Source organism: Polistes dominula, unplaced genomic scaffold (genome assembly GCF_049000335.1).
Source record: "Polistes dominula isolate Pdom_NZ unplaced genomic scaffold, Pdom_raw_medaka contig_373, whole genome shotgun sequence".
In the NCBI taxonomy this organism is placed as follows: Eukaryota; Metazoa; Arthropoda; class Insecta; order Hymenoptera; family Vespidae; genus Polistes; species Polistes dominula.
The window spans coordinates 856,168-871,786 of record NW_028300899.1 but is presented as its reverse complement, the minus strand read 5'-3'; the positions used below and the strand labels follow the sequence as shown (position 1 = coordinate 871,786).

At 32.3% G+C, this 15,619-nt stretch overlaps 1 protein-coding gene and 1 long non-coding RNA gene across 5 annotated transcripts in view; one reads left to right on the top strand and one right to left on the bottom strand.

The window, feature by feature from the left end:
* The window catches only part of Invadolysin (leishmanolysin-like peptidase, invadolysin), a 274,537-nt gene that overhangs the window by 68,714 nt on the left and 190,204 nt on the right, over positions 1-15,619 (bottom strand). The window lies entirely within an intron of this gene.
* On the top strand, positions 7,675-9,614 carry LOC149033449 (uncharacterized). Its single transcript, XR_016178543.1, has 2 exons — positions 7,675-8,413; positions 9,335-9,614. It is a non-coding gene; the product is annotated as an uncharacterized LOC149033449 (long non-coding RNA).

The following is a 15,619-nucleotide window of genomic DNA, read 5'->3' as shown; positions in this document are numbered from 1 at the left end:
TATCCCCATTAAAACTTTCTTGTCTCATTCCGTTCGATTTATGTAGTTTTGTCTCTCTCTCTCTCTCTTAATAAATCGTATCAAAAATATGAAATATCTTTTTTTTTCCTTTTATGCAGTTATACTTTTATTTTAGTTAAGAGTGACAAGGTTTTCTCGATTCCTTTTTTTCTTCTTCTTCTTCTTCTTTTTTTTTATGGTAATAATAATGTAACGTATAAGGGAAAAGTTTGGTTTTAACGAGACACCTTGTAAATGTAATACTGTATTACGAATAATTATTCGAATGAAATAGTGGAACGTTGTTAATAGTCGTGTTGAGCTTAATGCTACGAATTTGAACATAATTCGAATGAAGTGATTCCGAAGAATAAAAAAAAGAAAAAACAGAAAATAAGAAAGAGCAACTTTCTTTTTGGTTTTTTTTTCTTTTACATTTTTTCTTTCTTTTTAAGAGATGAATTAATGTGGCGACAATTAAGACGAACAATTCAAGAGTAAAGAGAAGAAGAAAAAGTTGTCGGGTATGAAGGAGGGGTGGGAGGAGGTGGGAGGAAGGAGGGAGATCTCGTAGCTGTTGGAAAAATAAAAAAAGCAAACGTCGAGGCAAATGAAGAAAAAGTTCCACTCGTCGCTAGTATCCTACCTAGGTAGAGTTATATACCTACGTTAAACGACAGACTATCCTTCTTCATTCTTTCTCCCTTAAGGGAAGGAAAATCGTTTCAACCGGGAGTGTTTCAACGAATGAAGACGAGAGAAATGAAAGAAATTCGAGGGAAACCGTTATGTGAACTACCATTGCATCTCTCTCTCTCTCTCTCTCTCTCTCTTCTTACTTTTTCCTTCATCTTCTTTTTCTTCTTTTAAGGAGCTTCCTCGATCGCTGATTCAGAAATGGCGACGATGCGGACTTTGCAAGTCAAATATGGAAAGCTCTCGTGCCTGGACAGTTAAGGTGTACGAGTAAGTAAGTAAGTAAGTAAGAAAGAGTGAGAAAGAAAGAAAGAAAGGAAAGAAAGAAAGAAAGCAAGAGAGAAGTGGGAACTACTCTTCGATAAATCTGATTTATCGTAATAAGGTCTTTCCACGCCGCAGGACTTAGGGAAGTTTGCGTCCCAGAAGTGCACCTTTCGTCCATCCAGTCACACTGTTACTTCCTGCCTCTGACGATCGTGCAGGGAGAAGGGAATTCTTTTCTAACTCGCAAACATTGGTCCATGAGACTGAAAGAGACAAACAATTTCGAAGAGAGAGAGAGAGAGAGAGAGAAAGAGAGAAAACATAAGGGTGAAAAAAAAACAGAGAGAGAGAGAGAGAGAGAAAAGAAATCAGAGAAATAGCAAGAGCGAATAAGAGAAAAAGAGAAAGAGTAAGATAAAAAGAAGAAAAAAAAAACTAAGAGAAAAAGAGTAAGAGAGAAACTGAAATAGAAAAACTAACATAAAAGAAAAAGAGGAAGAAAGGAAGAGAGAGAGAGAGAGAGAGAGAGAGAGAGAGAAAGAGAGAATGAGAAAAAGAGATAAAAAAGAAAAAAATCAAAGAAAAAGAGAGAGAGACTGGTGCGACGTTGGAAAGGATGAAAAATGAGGGTTATCGAGTTACATCCTCGGGAAGGTAATAATTTGAGAGAGCTCGGTGATAAAGTATTAAAGTTAAAATGACATCTTCTTGCACTAATGGCGTCAAGTGATTTAGCATTCCTCGCTGATATCCATAAAGTGATAACGAAATAAAAACAATAAAAATAAAAATAAAATAAAATAAAAAAAAGAATACTACTACTAGAATTGAGTCGACAATTCGAACGAGTGAATTAATGAATGAATTCAATGTTCACGCTATTATTATTATTATTATTATTACTACTACTACTACTACTCCTATTACTAATATTACTAGTATTATTATGGTCGATATTTCCTTACGTTTTTTTGCATGACGATGGATAACATTTATTTAATTAATGCATTCATACGTTCAATTCACGAACACGTAACGGAATATATTTCATGAAAGCATATATAATTTTCTATCGAATACATACTATTACATATTATTCCATATGTAATTATGCAATAACTTTTTAATTGGAAATGCATAGATGGCTGATCAAGATATATTTGACATATTATCTATCTACTTTAGGTAGATAATTATTACATATACACTTGCGCATTCGCGGTAGGATATCATTGCCCTTTTAATCTCATTATCGGTTTAGTTGAATTATCCATTAAAAATATATCGACTTTTCTACTCCGTTCTATTTTTTATTATTTTTATTTCTTACATCCGTCCGTTTATTACTTTTTTTTTATCTTCCTCGTTAATTAATCTTCTTTAGGTATCGAATTGTATTAATGTCTTTTAAGGTTTCCTTTTCGTATATATATATATATATATATATATATGGAGAAAAATATGTTATCGTTAGGTATGCTTCGATAAATCAACGAATTCGTGCAGGGATCGTTAATACCGTCGTTGAAAGGACGACCCATTATCCAATGAAATAACGAAGATCGGTACGTTTCCATTGACGTTATACTTAATTAATGGAGTCGTCGATCCTCAGGACTGTGGATTCGTTAAACGACGATTTACCGATTTGATTTTTTCTAAACATGAATGACAGAAAGTCTATCTTATCTTTTTTTTTTGTTCAACTTATAAAACGAGAAAATAAAAGGGGAGGAAAATATATATACGTAACTAAGTCATTCAGGGTTGTAAATAAATTCGTAAGGTCTCGCAAATGTGACCTTAAAAAATGCACGACCCAGACATGAATTTGAATTTTTTCACCTTTACGTGAATATTTGAAATACGTTTGCGCGGTTTACGGTGCGTGTATTTTTAATTGCTCGTCATTTTTCATTGCACTTGTTCGTCGGAAAATTAGTAACAGTAACAACAATGACGAGAATGAGAATAACGACGCGTGGTGGTTGGTTCGCGGATACACAAGTTGGAAGATGCAAATGAACGATTTCAAACATTTTCAATTGAAAGTAATATCTTCTTTATCATTCAACTTCTCTAGGAAAGTTTTCGAATAATAATGTTACGTGATATGTTACAGAGACTTTTGAATATGTTCAACGTCATTTATGATGATCGTCTAACTCGTAAATTTCTTTGGCTAACACTTACTACTTTGTAAGTAGTAAATACCTGTTATTACTCGGACAAGATGTAAGAAATGCGTCTTTTCTATGCATCATATTAAATTATTCTCAATAATTTCCTTTTATCGTTGTTTTTAAGATCATGTTTTCTTTTCTTCATTTAATCGGTAAAAAAGAAAAAAGAAAAAGCAGAAATTTTAGATTCTCTTTAACGATCATCTTACCATTGTCTCTTTAAGTCACGTAAATGCTTCGTATCTTATGTTTTCCTTTGACGCTTCACGTGTACGTTTTATTCTTTCAAGGATATACTTTATAGACACGAAAGAAGGAAGAAAATGTAAAAAGGAGCAAAAAGAAAAAGAATAGAGAAGAAAGAAGAAGAGGAAGAAGAAAAGAAAAGTTTTCCTTGGGTATCCTACGAGCAGACACAGGGTGTCGGAGGAAGTCGTTCGTTTTACGGCATTCTAGCTCGTAAGCTTAATCGTGGTGGCCTCGGAGAAGACAGGAGTTTTAATTAGTTTTAATTCCAGTATAGAGACTCCTTTTTGCGGCACGAAAAGCTCGCCCACCAGGGTTTGCTAAAGAGAAAGAGAAAGAGAGAGAGAGAGAGAGAATGAGAAAGCGCGAGAAGAGAAGGTAATCCTCTAACGGATAAACGTGCCGCTAAAGCTGACTCAAAAGAAACTTTTTCATAGTTTTCATAGTTGCCAAGGTGAGACGAGAATCGGCAGATAATTAATATGGCTTATTGTTAGATAATTTCTGATTTTACCTTTTCTAAAATCCTACGTGTACTGGTGGTATCTCTCTCTCTCTCTCTTTGTAATATTTCTTATTTTATATTTTATTCATCATCATCATATTTGAATTTTTTTATTTTATTTTATTTGGAATTAATTATTGAACAATAATTGAAAACAATTATTTCATTTTATTGTATTTTATATACGTAGGTATTATAGATAAATAAGAAAGTTTGAAATTTAACATAGAAAAATCATTGTATTTTCTAATCGATTTCTTTTTAGCGTTCGGTAAAATGTTAAGTTTATAATAGAAGAAAATCGTTTAGAAGTTGTATTTTAATTGACAAGATTTGTTTAAATTTGAGCTAACGATAAAAGTAAAGATTTTTAAAACGTTTACATGAGATGATAGAAGATAAAAAAAAAATAAATAAATAAAAGAAAAAAAACAGAAAGGAAGAATGAAATAAAGATAGGAAAAGGTCTTTGTCCTGGGCGTTCGTTCACGTTGCAGTCAAAGTTTACGAAGTTGATGAAGTTGGTGAAGCCGAAGGGTGCGAAGCGTAGAAAAGATAAAGCACGTGCTTCTCTTTGAAACTGCAGAAACGAGATTGCCTTAGTGATCTTTTTCTATTCGAACTATCCATCCATCGACTAAAATAAGAAGGACAATGCTACGTTTATATACGTTTGATACTTTTCAATGATAACCTTTTGACGTTTCTTTCATTTTTCTTTTCACTTTAAACTTCGATAAGTATAACAATTGATCTATTCAATCAGTCAAACCAGTCTAACCTTATTTCTCTTTCGATCTTTGAAAATACAACCGAGGTAAACGAGAAGTCTTCGATCTTCTTGCCTCGTCTTTTCTATCCTTAGAGAAACTCGAAAGCTGAAGAGCTTTTCCTTTCCTCTCTCTCTCTCTCTCTCGGATACAATACTACCAGCTATGTAATTTGAGAACACGCTTGGAAACGTGCGAACGAGCTAACCGACAGTAAAGAAAGAGAATCAAATAGAAGAATAAGAAAAGAGAATTCAATATATCACTGGAGATTTTCGAAGAATTTCTTGAAGCAAGTAGAAAAGTATGAACTCTTCTCTCTCTCTCTCTCTCTCTCTCTCTCTCACCTTCTCCTCCTCCTCCTCCTCCTCACTTACTGGAACACGTTGTCCGAAGTCCTGCTTCAGTGCGATTGATTCCAACCGGTCTCTCTAAACGCAAAGATTTATTTTTTCTATTTTTCAGTTAACTCTTTATGTCAAAATCACGATGAAAATGACAAATCAACGATGTAATTCCTGTCCTACTCGTACTTACATTCAACGTTTAAACTTATCCTATCGTTTAAATTGATTTTCAATTTAGTCCAAATCGTGATTGCAAATTTATCTATGATTTTTATGAAATATCATTGCATTTTGTTTTATACTGACACACTAGAAAACGAGCTAACTTATTTCTCTTTTTATTTCGTTTTATTTCGTGGTCGCTGAAATCGTTTGTAAAATACGCACGCACGTACGCACGCAACCATAAATATATATATGTGTGTTCGTATAGGGTGAGTCGTAAAGGACAACACATCAAGAACAAACTTCGTTTTACTCAACCGATAACAACAATGTTTTCTTGATGTGATTTCGACGATCGAATTTCTCTACTCTATCCGATCTCTTTTCTTCTTGGTCCCTTTTATTCTCGATATACTCGAACCACCACTACAACAACTGTTACTACTACTACTACTACTACTACTACTACTACTACTACTATCAAAACGTTCTAGCGAGGAAAAATCTTTTCTAAACGAAAAGAACATTTACTTACTTATTTCGATACGAATCTTTTATCATTTTTTTTTCTCGTCTCCTCTTTCTCTATCTTTTTCTACTTTTTGTTTGTTTTAGAATTAATATTATATACGAAAATGTTCAACGTTAAATTAACTGATATCACAGGTATTTGGAAACAATTAGAAAATTGATTGAGCTATTAACCCTTTCATTAATAACGACCCTTATACGGGTCGTTCATGCAAAAGCCCCTATATACGAGCGATCCCTAATATGGGTCGTCCATGTAGAAACTCTGTACATGAATGACCAACTCGAATTCATAAATAAACATAAAAATTGTTCTTTTTAAAATAAACTGCTATCACATATCGTGAAATAATTGTAAAATTGATTCGACTATTAAAAAAAAAAAAAATGTGAAATTTGATTTCTTTTATTTCTTTCTATTGAATGGATCGTAATTTTCATTATTGATTTTTGTTGTTTATGTCTTTTTTTTTTTTTTTTTATAAAGCAAGGAAAGAGAAATCTCGTGTGAAATTTAACGAAGCAGAGCTAGAAAATCATTGAGTTCGCGTGGTTAGCTAATTTACCTTCACCGTTATATTTCCTTTCTTTAAGGGTTACTTACGATACAACGAGAATATTGGTAGTTACGGGAAATAATATTATCCAGGTAGCTTTGGTTAGAATGATGCGAAGAGAAAATTCCAGTTCGTTCAACCGTGAATTTTACCTAGGCTTACTCATGGATGCATAGAATTTTTTATTAGACATGTAGCCAATTTCTATGCATTTACGATCAACTTTTGCCAGGTAGCAAGTAAACAAGCAAGAAAATAAGCAAGTTCGCAGTATAGGTAAGATATTTAATCGTAATAAGAAATTATCTTAAAGATTTGAAAAAGAAAAATCTTATCTAATATAAGATAATAGAAATAACTTTGCCTTAGTCGAAATATTATTAACTATTGCTATTTCAATTTAATCGATTAGAAAGTCTTAAGAAATAAAGTTTGATATTGCGAGCGACAAGCTGTCGATCGTTCGACGTTTAATCTCCTTCTTTTAAGAGTAGTAGTGCCAAGTTTATATTATAGTTCAGTAGTATATATATATATAGGTACATTATATACAACCAAGATGAAGTGTAATAAGCAACCAACGAGAAGGGAAAGCTACGAGAAATTATATCTCTGATGTCTGGTAGTCTGACGTGGGCTCGATTGGCAACCCCCGTAACTACTTCGAACTTGGGGGTACATACATGTCAAAGAAAATTATAATCGAAAAGGTAAATCGACTTAAATGAAATTTACTAGACCTTTAATAAAGGAAACATTTATTCAATGAAATCAATCAGATTTTATTTCACCCCCTGTCTTATCATTTTTTTTTCTTCTTCTTCATTTTTCATAGGTTATTACATTGAATCGATGAAAGAAAGAAAGAAAAAAAAAAAAGAAAAAAGATCGATCGTCCAGAAAATTTAGCAAAAGTTTTCAAATAAAACAAAATATAAATGATAATCTAATAAGACTTCTCTTCTTACTCGCTGTCAGATTCAAATGATTTCAACGTTTGCATTGGTATTGTCGTTGAGTTACGACAGCAACGAACGAACTACCACACTCCTACGTTTTCCCACCCTTACAACATTCGCGCTTGGGAGACTGGAACAAAGCTCTTAACTTCTGTAATTTCAATTTCAGATTACTCGAGCTTGGGATCGGTAGTAGCGATGGTGATGGTGATGGTGATGGTGGTGGTACGATAGTAGGTACGGTTTCACGTGCATTGTCAGCCGTAAGAGAGAGAGAGAGAGAGAGAGAGAGAGAGAGAGAGAGAGAGGCCGTCACGGGACTTGCAGCCGGCGCAGTTCAAATTGAATTTCCACCGTCGAGCCAGCTAGCAAAGCAAGCAGCCAAGAAGGCAGTCAGCCGAGCGAAAGAACCCCTTCCCCCTCCCCCTGCCCCACCCACCCCCCAACACACGAAAAAGGACATTGTTGCATACATCCCGACGAAGCCTTCCCCCTTTTCCAATTTAAAAACAGATCTACCTAAAATAACATCGCAGATTTTCTAATGAAAATTCGATCGCATTTAATTGACAATTGGATTGACTGCATTATTTATACGAATAAGACTATTATTTTCATTGATATTTAACTTAACCTCCAATGGGCTGATTTTTTTTTATTGTAGTTAAACACGTTGACATATATTTCGAATAAGTTGATTTAAATGATTATTTATTAATAGAAAATAAAATAATATCTAAACGTAAAGTTAGATAGTAGCTTTGATTATTTCATGAAATGTACAAAATATATTGATATAAACATTTACTTTTGGAAAATAGTTAAAACATAAGAATTGATGATATTTGAGAATAATTAGCAGTATTTCATTAACGAGAATAATCCCAAGTGATTTGCTTGTTGTGTCCTGTGTATTATAATCCTATGGGTTTGTGTGATTGAACAGGTAGCCATGCAATGATGAAAGGAGGATATAGTGAAGGTTAACGGGGTTGGGGATGCAAATGGGGATGGGATGAGATGGGGATAGGGATGAACATGGGGAGGATGAGGATCGGGAAGGAACGGTCGTCGTTTATGTAGGCAGCGTTGGCGTCTATAATGCGATGCATAAGTTCAATCCCCTATGGGGGAATTGTTCTGCATACAATAACGACCTTCTCTGTGTGTCCCTCGAGAAAGCTGAGGTAAGTCAGTCCGACTATTGAAATCCTATATATATTCATACACATAGATAGATAGATAGATAGATAGATAGATAGATAGATAGATAGATAGACTAGCTAAAGTGAAACGTCAATTCTAAATTATTTTCGATCACAGTTAAATGCGAAAGCTCTAAATTTATCATCAATGGTCTTTGCCATCTCTAATTTAATGGTTGATATAATCTATCGTAATTAAGGAAGATAGCTCGGTTTCACTTGTTATATTTTAAAATAATCCATAATTATTTGTAGAATATTTTCTTATGTAGCTTTTAATATTGATTTTTTTTTTTTTTTAAATTTAAATTTCAAAATGTTTTATATATGAATGTAGGAGGACTCTTAAGAATTATAGAATATTTTAAAATATGATATATATGAAGGAACGTTTAATAATACTGTAAAATATTAAAACTTGTTATGAACATGTTTTATCTACTTTTTTTTATACCTTTATTTAAGAAAAAAAAAATAAAAAAATTTGTCATTTATTAATGCGGCAAAATTTAAAAGTCAATGTCAATTTTAATATATACGATCGAACGTGTAATATAATAATTAAAATATTACGAACGTGTAATTATTATGAAAATAAATTAAAATCTGATTCGTATTATTTATTTTTTTAATTGGAAAAAATTTGTCTTTGGAATACTTCAATTCGTATTAAATATGAATGTAAATTTAAAAAATAATTTAAAATCGAATGCGTAATAATGATAAGATATGAATATAAATCGGTGGAAGTAAAACTTGATAAAATAATTTCATTTAAATGTAGAATCGAAATAGAATAGAGTGTAAGAGTATTCAAAGTAATGGAAGAATAGAAATAGTTCCTATAATATCAACGATGTAATCGATCGCTTTCATCCATTTTAAATATCGCATTTGCTCAAGTTATCCTTTCGGCGAAGCAGAACGTTGCAAAAGGAAGATCGAAGCAACAGGTTCATCGAAGTGAAATGGTACGAGAGGAAGAGGAAGAAAAGGATACGGAAAGCGAAGAGAATAAAGAGGAGAAGGAGGAAGAAGAAGAAGAAGAAGGAAATGAAAAAGAACAAGAAATGAAAAAGTTTGTATGGATATCACGAAGAAAGATTGTTGAAAACTTAATGATTAATTATATATAAACTACATTTCGAAATATTCATTACGAATAAATAAAACTCTACGACGAGTTTAATATTCGATTTGATTTGAGTCAGTCGATATAATAGCAATGAAATTTCAATTTCCTATCTTGGAAAAATTCTACCACTTTTAATCTAATTTCAGTCAATTGAAAATATATGAAACTTTTGCGCGTTATTTGTCGAAATCGTAATATTTCAAATATTTCCTTAATAACAACAAATTATTCCACCTATTTGGAGAAAAATAACTTTGATTCACGTTTGTCGTATACTTATAATTGAAACATTACAAAAAAAAAAAAAACTCAGAGAAGAACATAAACGATACGGGATTACATTTTACAACGTATCGTTTTATCGTTCGTAAAGTTAAACGTTGAAAGCTTGTATAAAGTAAAGAAAAAAAAAAACTTATATGCGCCACCGAGGAAGGTGCTACTGGTGGTCTAATATTATTTTTTTTTTCTCTCTCTCTCTCTCTCTCTACGATAAAAGCTACGGAAAAATGCTTAACTTTCAAAGCGAGTGGTTGAAAAATATGAGCTTTCCCAAGTGGAAGTCTTGGATAACCTAAAAGTTCCACTGACCTACAGAAACTCACGTCTCTCTTCTATTTTTACGATCGCATTTTCTTTCTTTTTTTTTCTTTTTTCATACATTTTCCTCTTCGTCGGTAAAAAAAGTACATATCACGGTATAATTAACGAAAATTATCTTAATTTCATGCTTCGAGAAAAAGTACTAGTTCATGAGAAAAAAGGATAGAGAAAAAAAATAACAAGAAAAATGAAAAAAATAAAAAAACATGGTAGTTAACGAAAAAAAGAAAAAGAAAGATAAAACAGATCAACATTTCGTTGATAAGTCAATAATATTATTTTATAATTATACAATATAAATAACTTTTTTTTCTATGTAAATATTATGAATTTTATTATTCTTTAACGAAATCAAAATCAAAATTTGATTTTTCGAGATAACAGAAATGAAAGACTATTATCTTTGATACTCGCTTATTATTCAGCTGTATTCGATCTCAGCTTATTTTCCGGTTCATTCGATACGAGTCAAAAAGTGATCGATGATATTACAGCCAGTAGTTTTCGATAAGATACTTAACACACGAATGAAGAAAAGAACTTAGATATGACAGAATTGTATTTCTATCAATTTTTTATCTAATCGTATATAATCTAATCGTGTGTGTGTGTGTGTGTGTCCAGGTAGTAAATACGTTTAAAGTGTAACTTAATTCATAGAAAATATTCACACGGATAGAACTTTGCGAGTAGTAAATTTATGCGATATAAATCGTAACGATCGCGAGTAATGTCACGCATGGACGTGGAAACGATTAAATATCAGTATCCATTATAGACGGATGTCGGTGGAATAAATTCCACCCCATTCCCACCCCCCACAACTCACCCCCGTCTGACGGGCAACGTCATAAATCAAATCGACACGCAGGGATTTGGCGAGAAACGATGTCGATCGGAAATCAGTATGTGTTTAAGTACACATGTGTGCGTTTGTTTAGTGTATGCGTGTTGATGATAATAACGCTTATACGCTATTTTCATTAATTCATTATTAATAAAGAAAGACTTAGGATATTGACAAGAGGGGGGGGGGAAGAAAAATGTTACTTTCTTTCGATCGATCAATTATCTTTCTTGTCAAACACGTCTTTATTATTTTCTAAATAAATTAATAGGTTGATTATTAATTGATCGATTGATAAATAAAAATGATATCGATTGACAAAAATAAAATTACATAATTTAATTACGTTTATATAGTAAAATAATAGATTTTAAATTAACTCTTAGGACAAAATATTAAATTGATATTGTTCTAATTAGTATTCTAAAATGAAATGTAATATATATATATATATATGATCCATGCACGATTACTAAATATGGAGAATAGTTTGGAACTGGTATCACGTATATAGATTACGATAAATAGGATAGTAAGAGAGAGAGAGAGAGAGAGAGAGAGAGAGAGAGAGAGAGGAAGAGGTAAGTCACGTGCATTGGAATGCATCGTACGAGCTGGAACTTGCTCATGGTGAATATGCACATAGCAATATAGGTTAGCATTAGATGCACGAATCGTCCATAGGCGTGGATCGTGAACCCAGCAGGATGGTAAACAGAGAACACGATGATCGCAAACGGTGAAACTAGCATCGCATGCCTGGGAACAGAGCGGCCTTTGTACATCTGCGAGCCCTCATGATCGTGAATCTCGTTGATACTCCGATTCCAACAATGTCGTAACAATGAGCTAGCGTCAAAGCTTAGTTAAACGGATTTACGTTTGTTACAGGAGGATTATCGTATCAGGATTATACCAGTGAACAATCGCCAACGAACGTTTGATCTACTTCTAAATTACAAAAAGATAATACCTTTGTTTGTTGTTTTGTTTTTTTTTTCAAAATCATTTTACGAATAAATTGATAGATATTTAAGCTTTTTAGTGCAGAAACACAAAGAAAGAACCATTATCGATTTTAAATAACAATTGCGAAAAATGATCTAAACGTTACGTTCATTTTGTTTGTGTTTTTAATAATTACAAAGAAACACATTCTAACAAATGTATCATTAATTTCCATTCTAATCATTTTGTAATATGTTATTTTTATATTTTTATATCTGTATACTTGAATCCTATTAAATCGGATATTTGTTTGCTTAGGTACAATTTTTTTTTTCAGTTATCATTAAAAGGATTATAAACAGTTTGAAGGAGTTCAGTTCATGACTGTATATTTTTATAATAGAAATTGAGGAATTGATATATTCGTGTAATTCTTTGGGAAAAAAAACAAAAAAAATAACAAAATCGAATTATAACCATTGAAGAGAGTGATAAAAGCTTTCTATTCAACGAGATATCAATTGTCCCAATAAATCCTGTTAGACCTTGGCAGTGCAGTTACTAGCGCAGCGCGATAATTCACCTATACCAGACAAGAGGCTAATCCAGTTAAATCGCATTCTAGCTGTTAATGCAGTTCCTCTTTGTATCGTGACTAAGCAGAATCTACTGGTAAGAATGCGCCACATTATACATATATTACATAGGATATATAATCTCATCGATTATGTTATTTATGAAATATAGTTAAATTTTTCATATAAACGAGATTCAAATGTTACACGTTGCATGAGTTAACGTTTTATGCAATATTTTTCTCCATTATTGCGATTTTTTAATATTAAGTGTAACAATTAATTAGATACCTTTTTTTTTTTTTAATCAAATTTAGTATTTATTTATAAAGTAGTAATACAAAAGCACTAAATTCATTGCTATACCTAATAGACATAAATATTGATAAAATTCATTGTTTTTCGCAAACAATTACGTTGACAAAGACAAAGAGATGCAATTGCTCCAATAAAGTAAACTTCAATTTGTAAAATGCACTAAATTTTCACATTTAACTGTCGTGTAATTGTACTCTTTGTTGAATCGAAAAAAAAAATAAAAAAAAAAATCAAATGCTTTTAAGATCGATATCGGATATTTAATTCACTGTTTGATTTCTTTTCAAGTTTGTCAACTATCTAATGTAAGATTGGGAACAGAAATGAGAAGAAGATGCAAGTACAATTGGAAACATCAAAAAGGATTGAAAGTCGATTCGAAAGCAGATTCCGAAGCGCGGTAAGTGTCGAGGGTCGCTAAGAAATCAAAGGACGAGAGTCTAATCGCGAGATTAAAGCCTCCGGAGTTGATCTCGGATTAAGGGATAACCGAGGCTTCCCTCGAGGTTGCTCGGAGACGAGACGAATAACGAATTGAGTCTTTCTCTCTTTCTCCTTCTCTCACAGTCTCACTCATTCTCTCTTCTCATTCTATGAAGCGTGTGATTTCCTCGTAACTTTTAGATCCGTTTAAATCCATCCAGATGCCTCTTCTAACAGTCAACGAGCACCTCGTTGCTTTTACCACAAAACTTTCTCATTCATTTTCTTCTTTCTTTCTCTGATACGCACGCACATTTGTCAGTCCTATTTTTTAACAGTCATCGTTTTAACATTCAATCTCTGTCCCTTTTTATCTTCGTTAGTATTTTAGATTAAAGTTGGCTAAAAAATAAAAATGTTCTTCTTATCCGTTTGATCAAATTGTTTCTACAAAAATTTGCAATAGTTACAAAATTATTTCTATTTTTTTATATTTGACAAATGACTTATTAATATTGATTGAAAAAATATAAATTACGTTTCGTTACTTATTCAATTATTTTTGCAACTTCTAACAAAAATGAGAAATTACATTTAAATATAGCCGCTTGTGTTAGATGAATCTAAAAGATCATAGTTTTATTATGAAAGAATAGAAACGGTGTTAAACAATTCTCGTCTTGAAAACGTCTTGTTGTTTCGATTCGATTACACAAATTGAAGAAAAATAAGGGAATGAGAAAGAATAAAATGTCATGGTTATCGAGAGACGACGAACAAAGTAACTTTCTTCGAAGTGGATACTCAAGGACGTTCACACACACACACACACTCATATGCACCACATGGATGCATACAGATGTACACACAGATTCATACATGAAATGAACAACATAGTCCTCTCGATCTATACGAAGGTAAGCATCTATGAATGTATGTATGAATGCACGTATACACGTATGTTTGTATAAATGCATGTATATACCTATGTATGTATGAATCTATGCGTGACTTCCGAACAAGTTATGCGCGGCGTAATGCGTTGGTAGAATGGCGTAGGCATGAGGAGAAGGCGCAACAGGTACCCTCTCTGGTTTTCCACGATGCTTGTGCCTACGAGATATAATATATAGTTGAATATATATATTCAACATTTATATGTATACAATAAAGCTAGAGAAACGGTCCTTGCTAAACTCACAACGAACGACCGATTAAAATTGAAAAGGAATTTACTTATATATATATATATGTAGACACGTACGTAGAAATATTTCTCCACCCCGAGGCGTGAAATGTTGCTAACTAAAAGAATGAATATTGTTACTTGGTACGCAAGAAATTTCACGTATTTCTAAATTTTCTTTTTTTGTAAAAATTTAAAATAATAATAGAAATAGAAAAGAGAGGGGAAAAAAAATCAAATTTGACGTATCGAGTAAGGCGTTTGTTTATCATAGTTTACCTTGTTTTTTTTTTTTTTTCGTCGTATAAATTTATTCGCGAGAAAAAAAAACGAGATACGAGTTCTATCTAATAGTAAGTGATAGTAAAAGAAAAAAAGAAAAAATCCAAAGTAATGAATATTAATGGAAGAAAGATTAGAGGTAGATTATTTTAGCGACGTTAGATTAAGAAGTTGGTTAATTAAAAAGGACGAAAAAAACATAATGGATGGCCGAGAAAATTTAATATAACGTAGAATCGCCGCACGTATTGTGGCAAAAAGGTGAAGAAAAAGAAAAAGGGAAAAAAGAAAATTCTCACCGATTAATTTTCCAACCCCTAGTTTACTTCGTATCTTTTCCCCCTCCCCTTTCGCGTGTGCCACCACGTTCTACGATAATTATTAATAGTACGTACGATTAATGATCTTATTAATAACGTCGGAGAAAAAACGTGTGATAAACGTAAGCAATGTTGCACGAACATAAAACTGAATGGAATAGATACGGGTAGAGAATGTTTTCTCTCTCTCTTTAAGAGAAGAGAAAGAGAGAGCTCTCCTTGTTGCGAGAGCAAGGATTAGTGTCTACTAGAAAGATAAATCGCTGCTTCAGGATAGATATTTCTTAAGTTACGCAGTTAAAGGAGACCGATCGTATACTTTGTTTTATCTTAAAGATACAACCGTCTATGTCAATTCTTGTTTATATAATATATGTACATTGTTTTTAAAAAAATCTCTCTCTCTCTCTCTCTCTTACAATAAAATATGAAAGAGATTAACAGTCGAGGTTTGACAAGTCACACGTGATTCCATTACATTACTTGTCTGTTCCTTACAAAATAATAACAAAATCATTTCGCAATATTTTTTTAATAAACTTAAAGAAAAG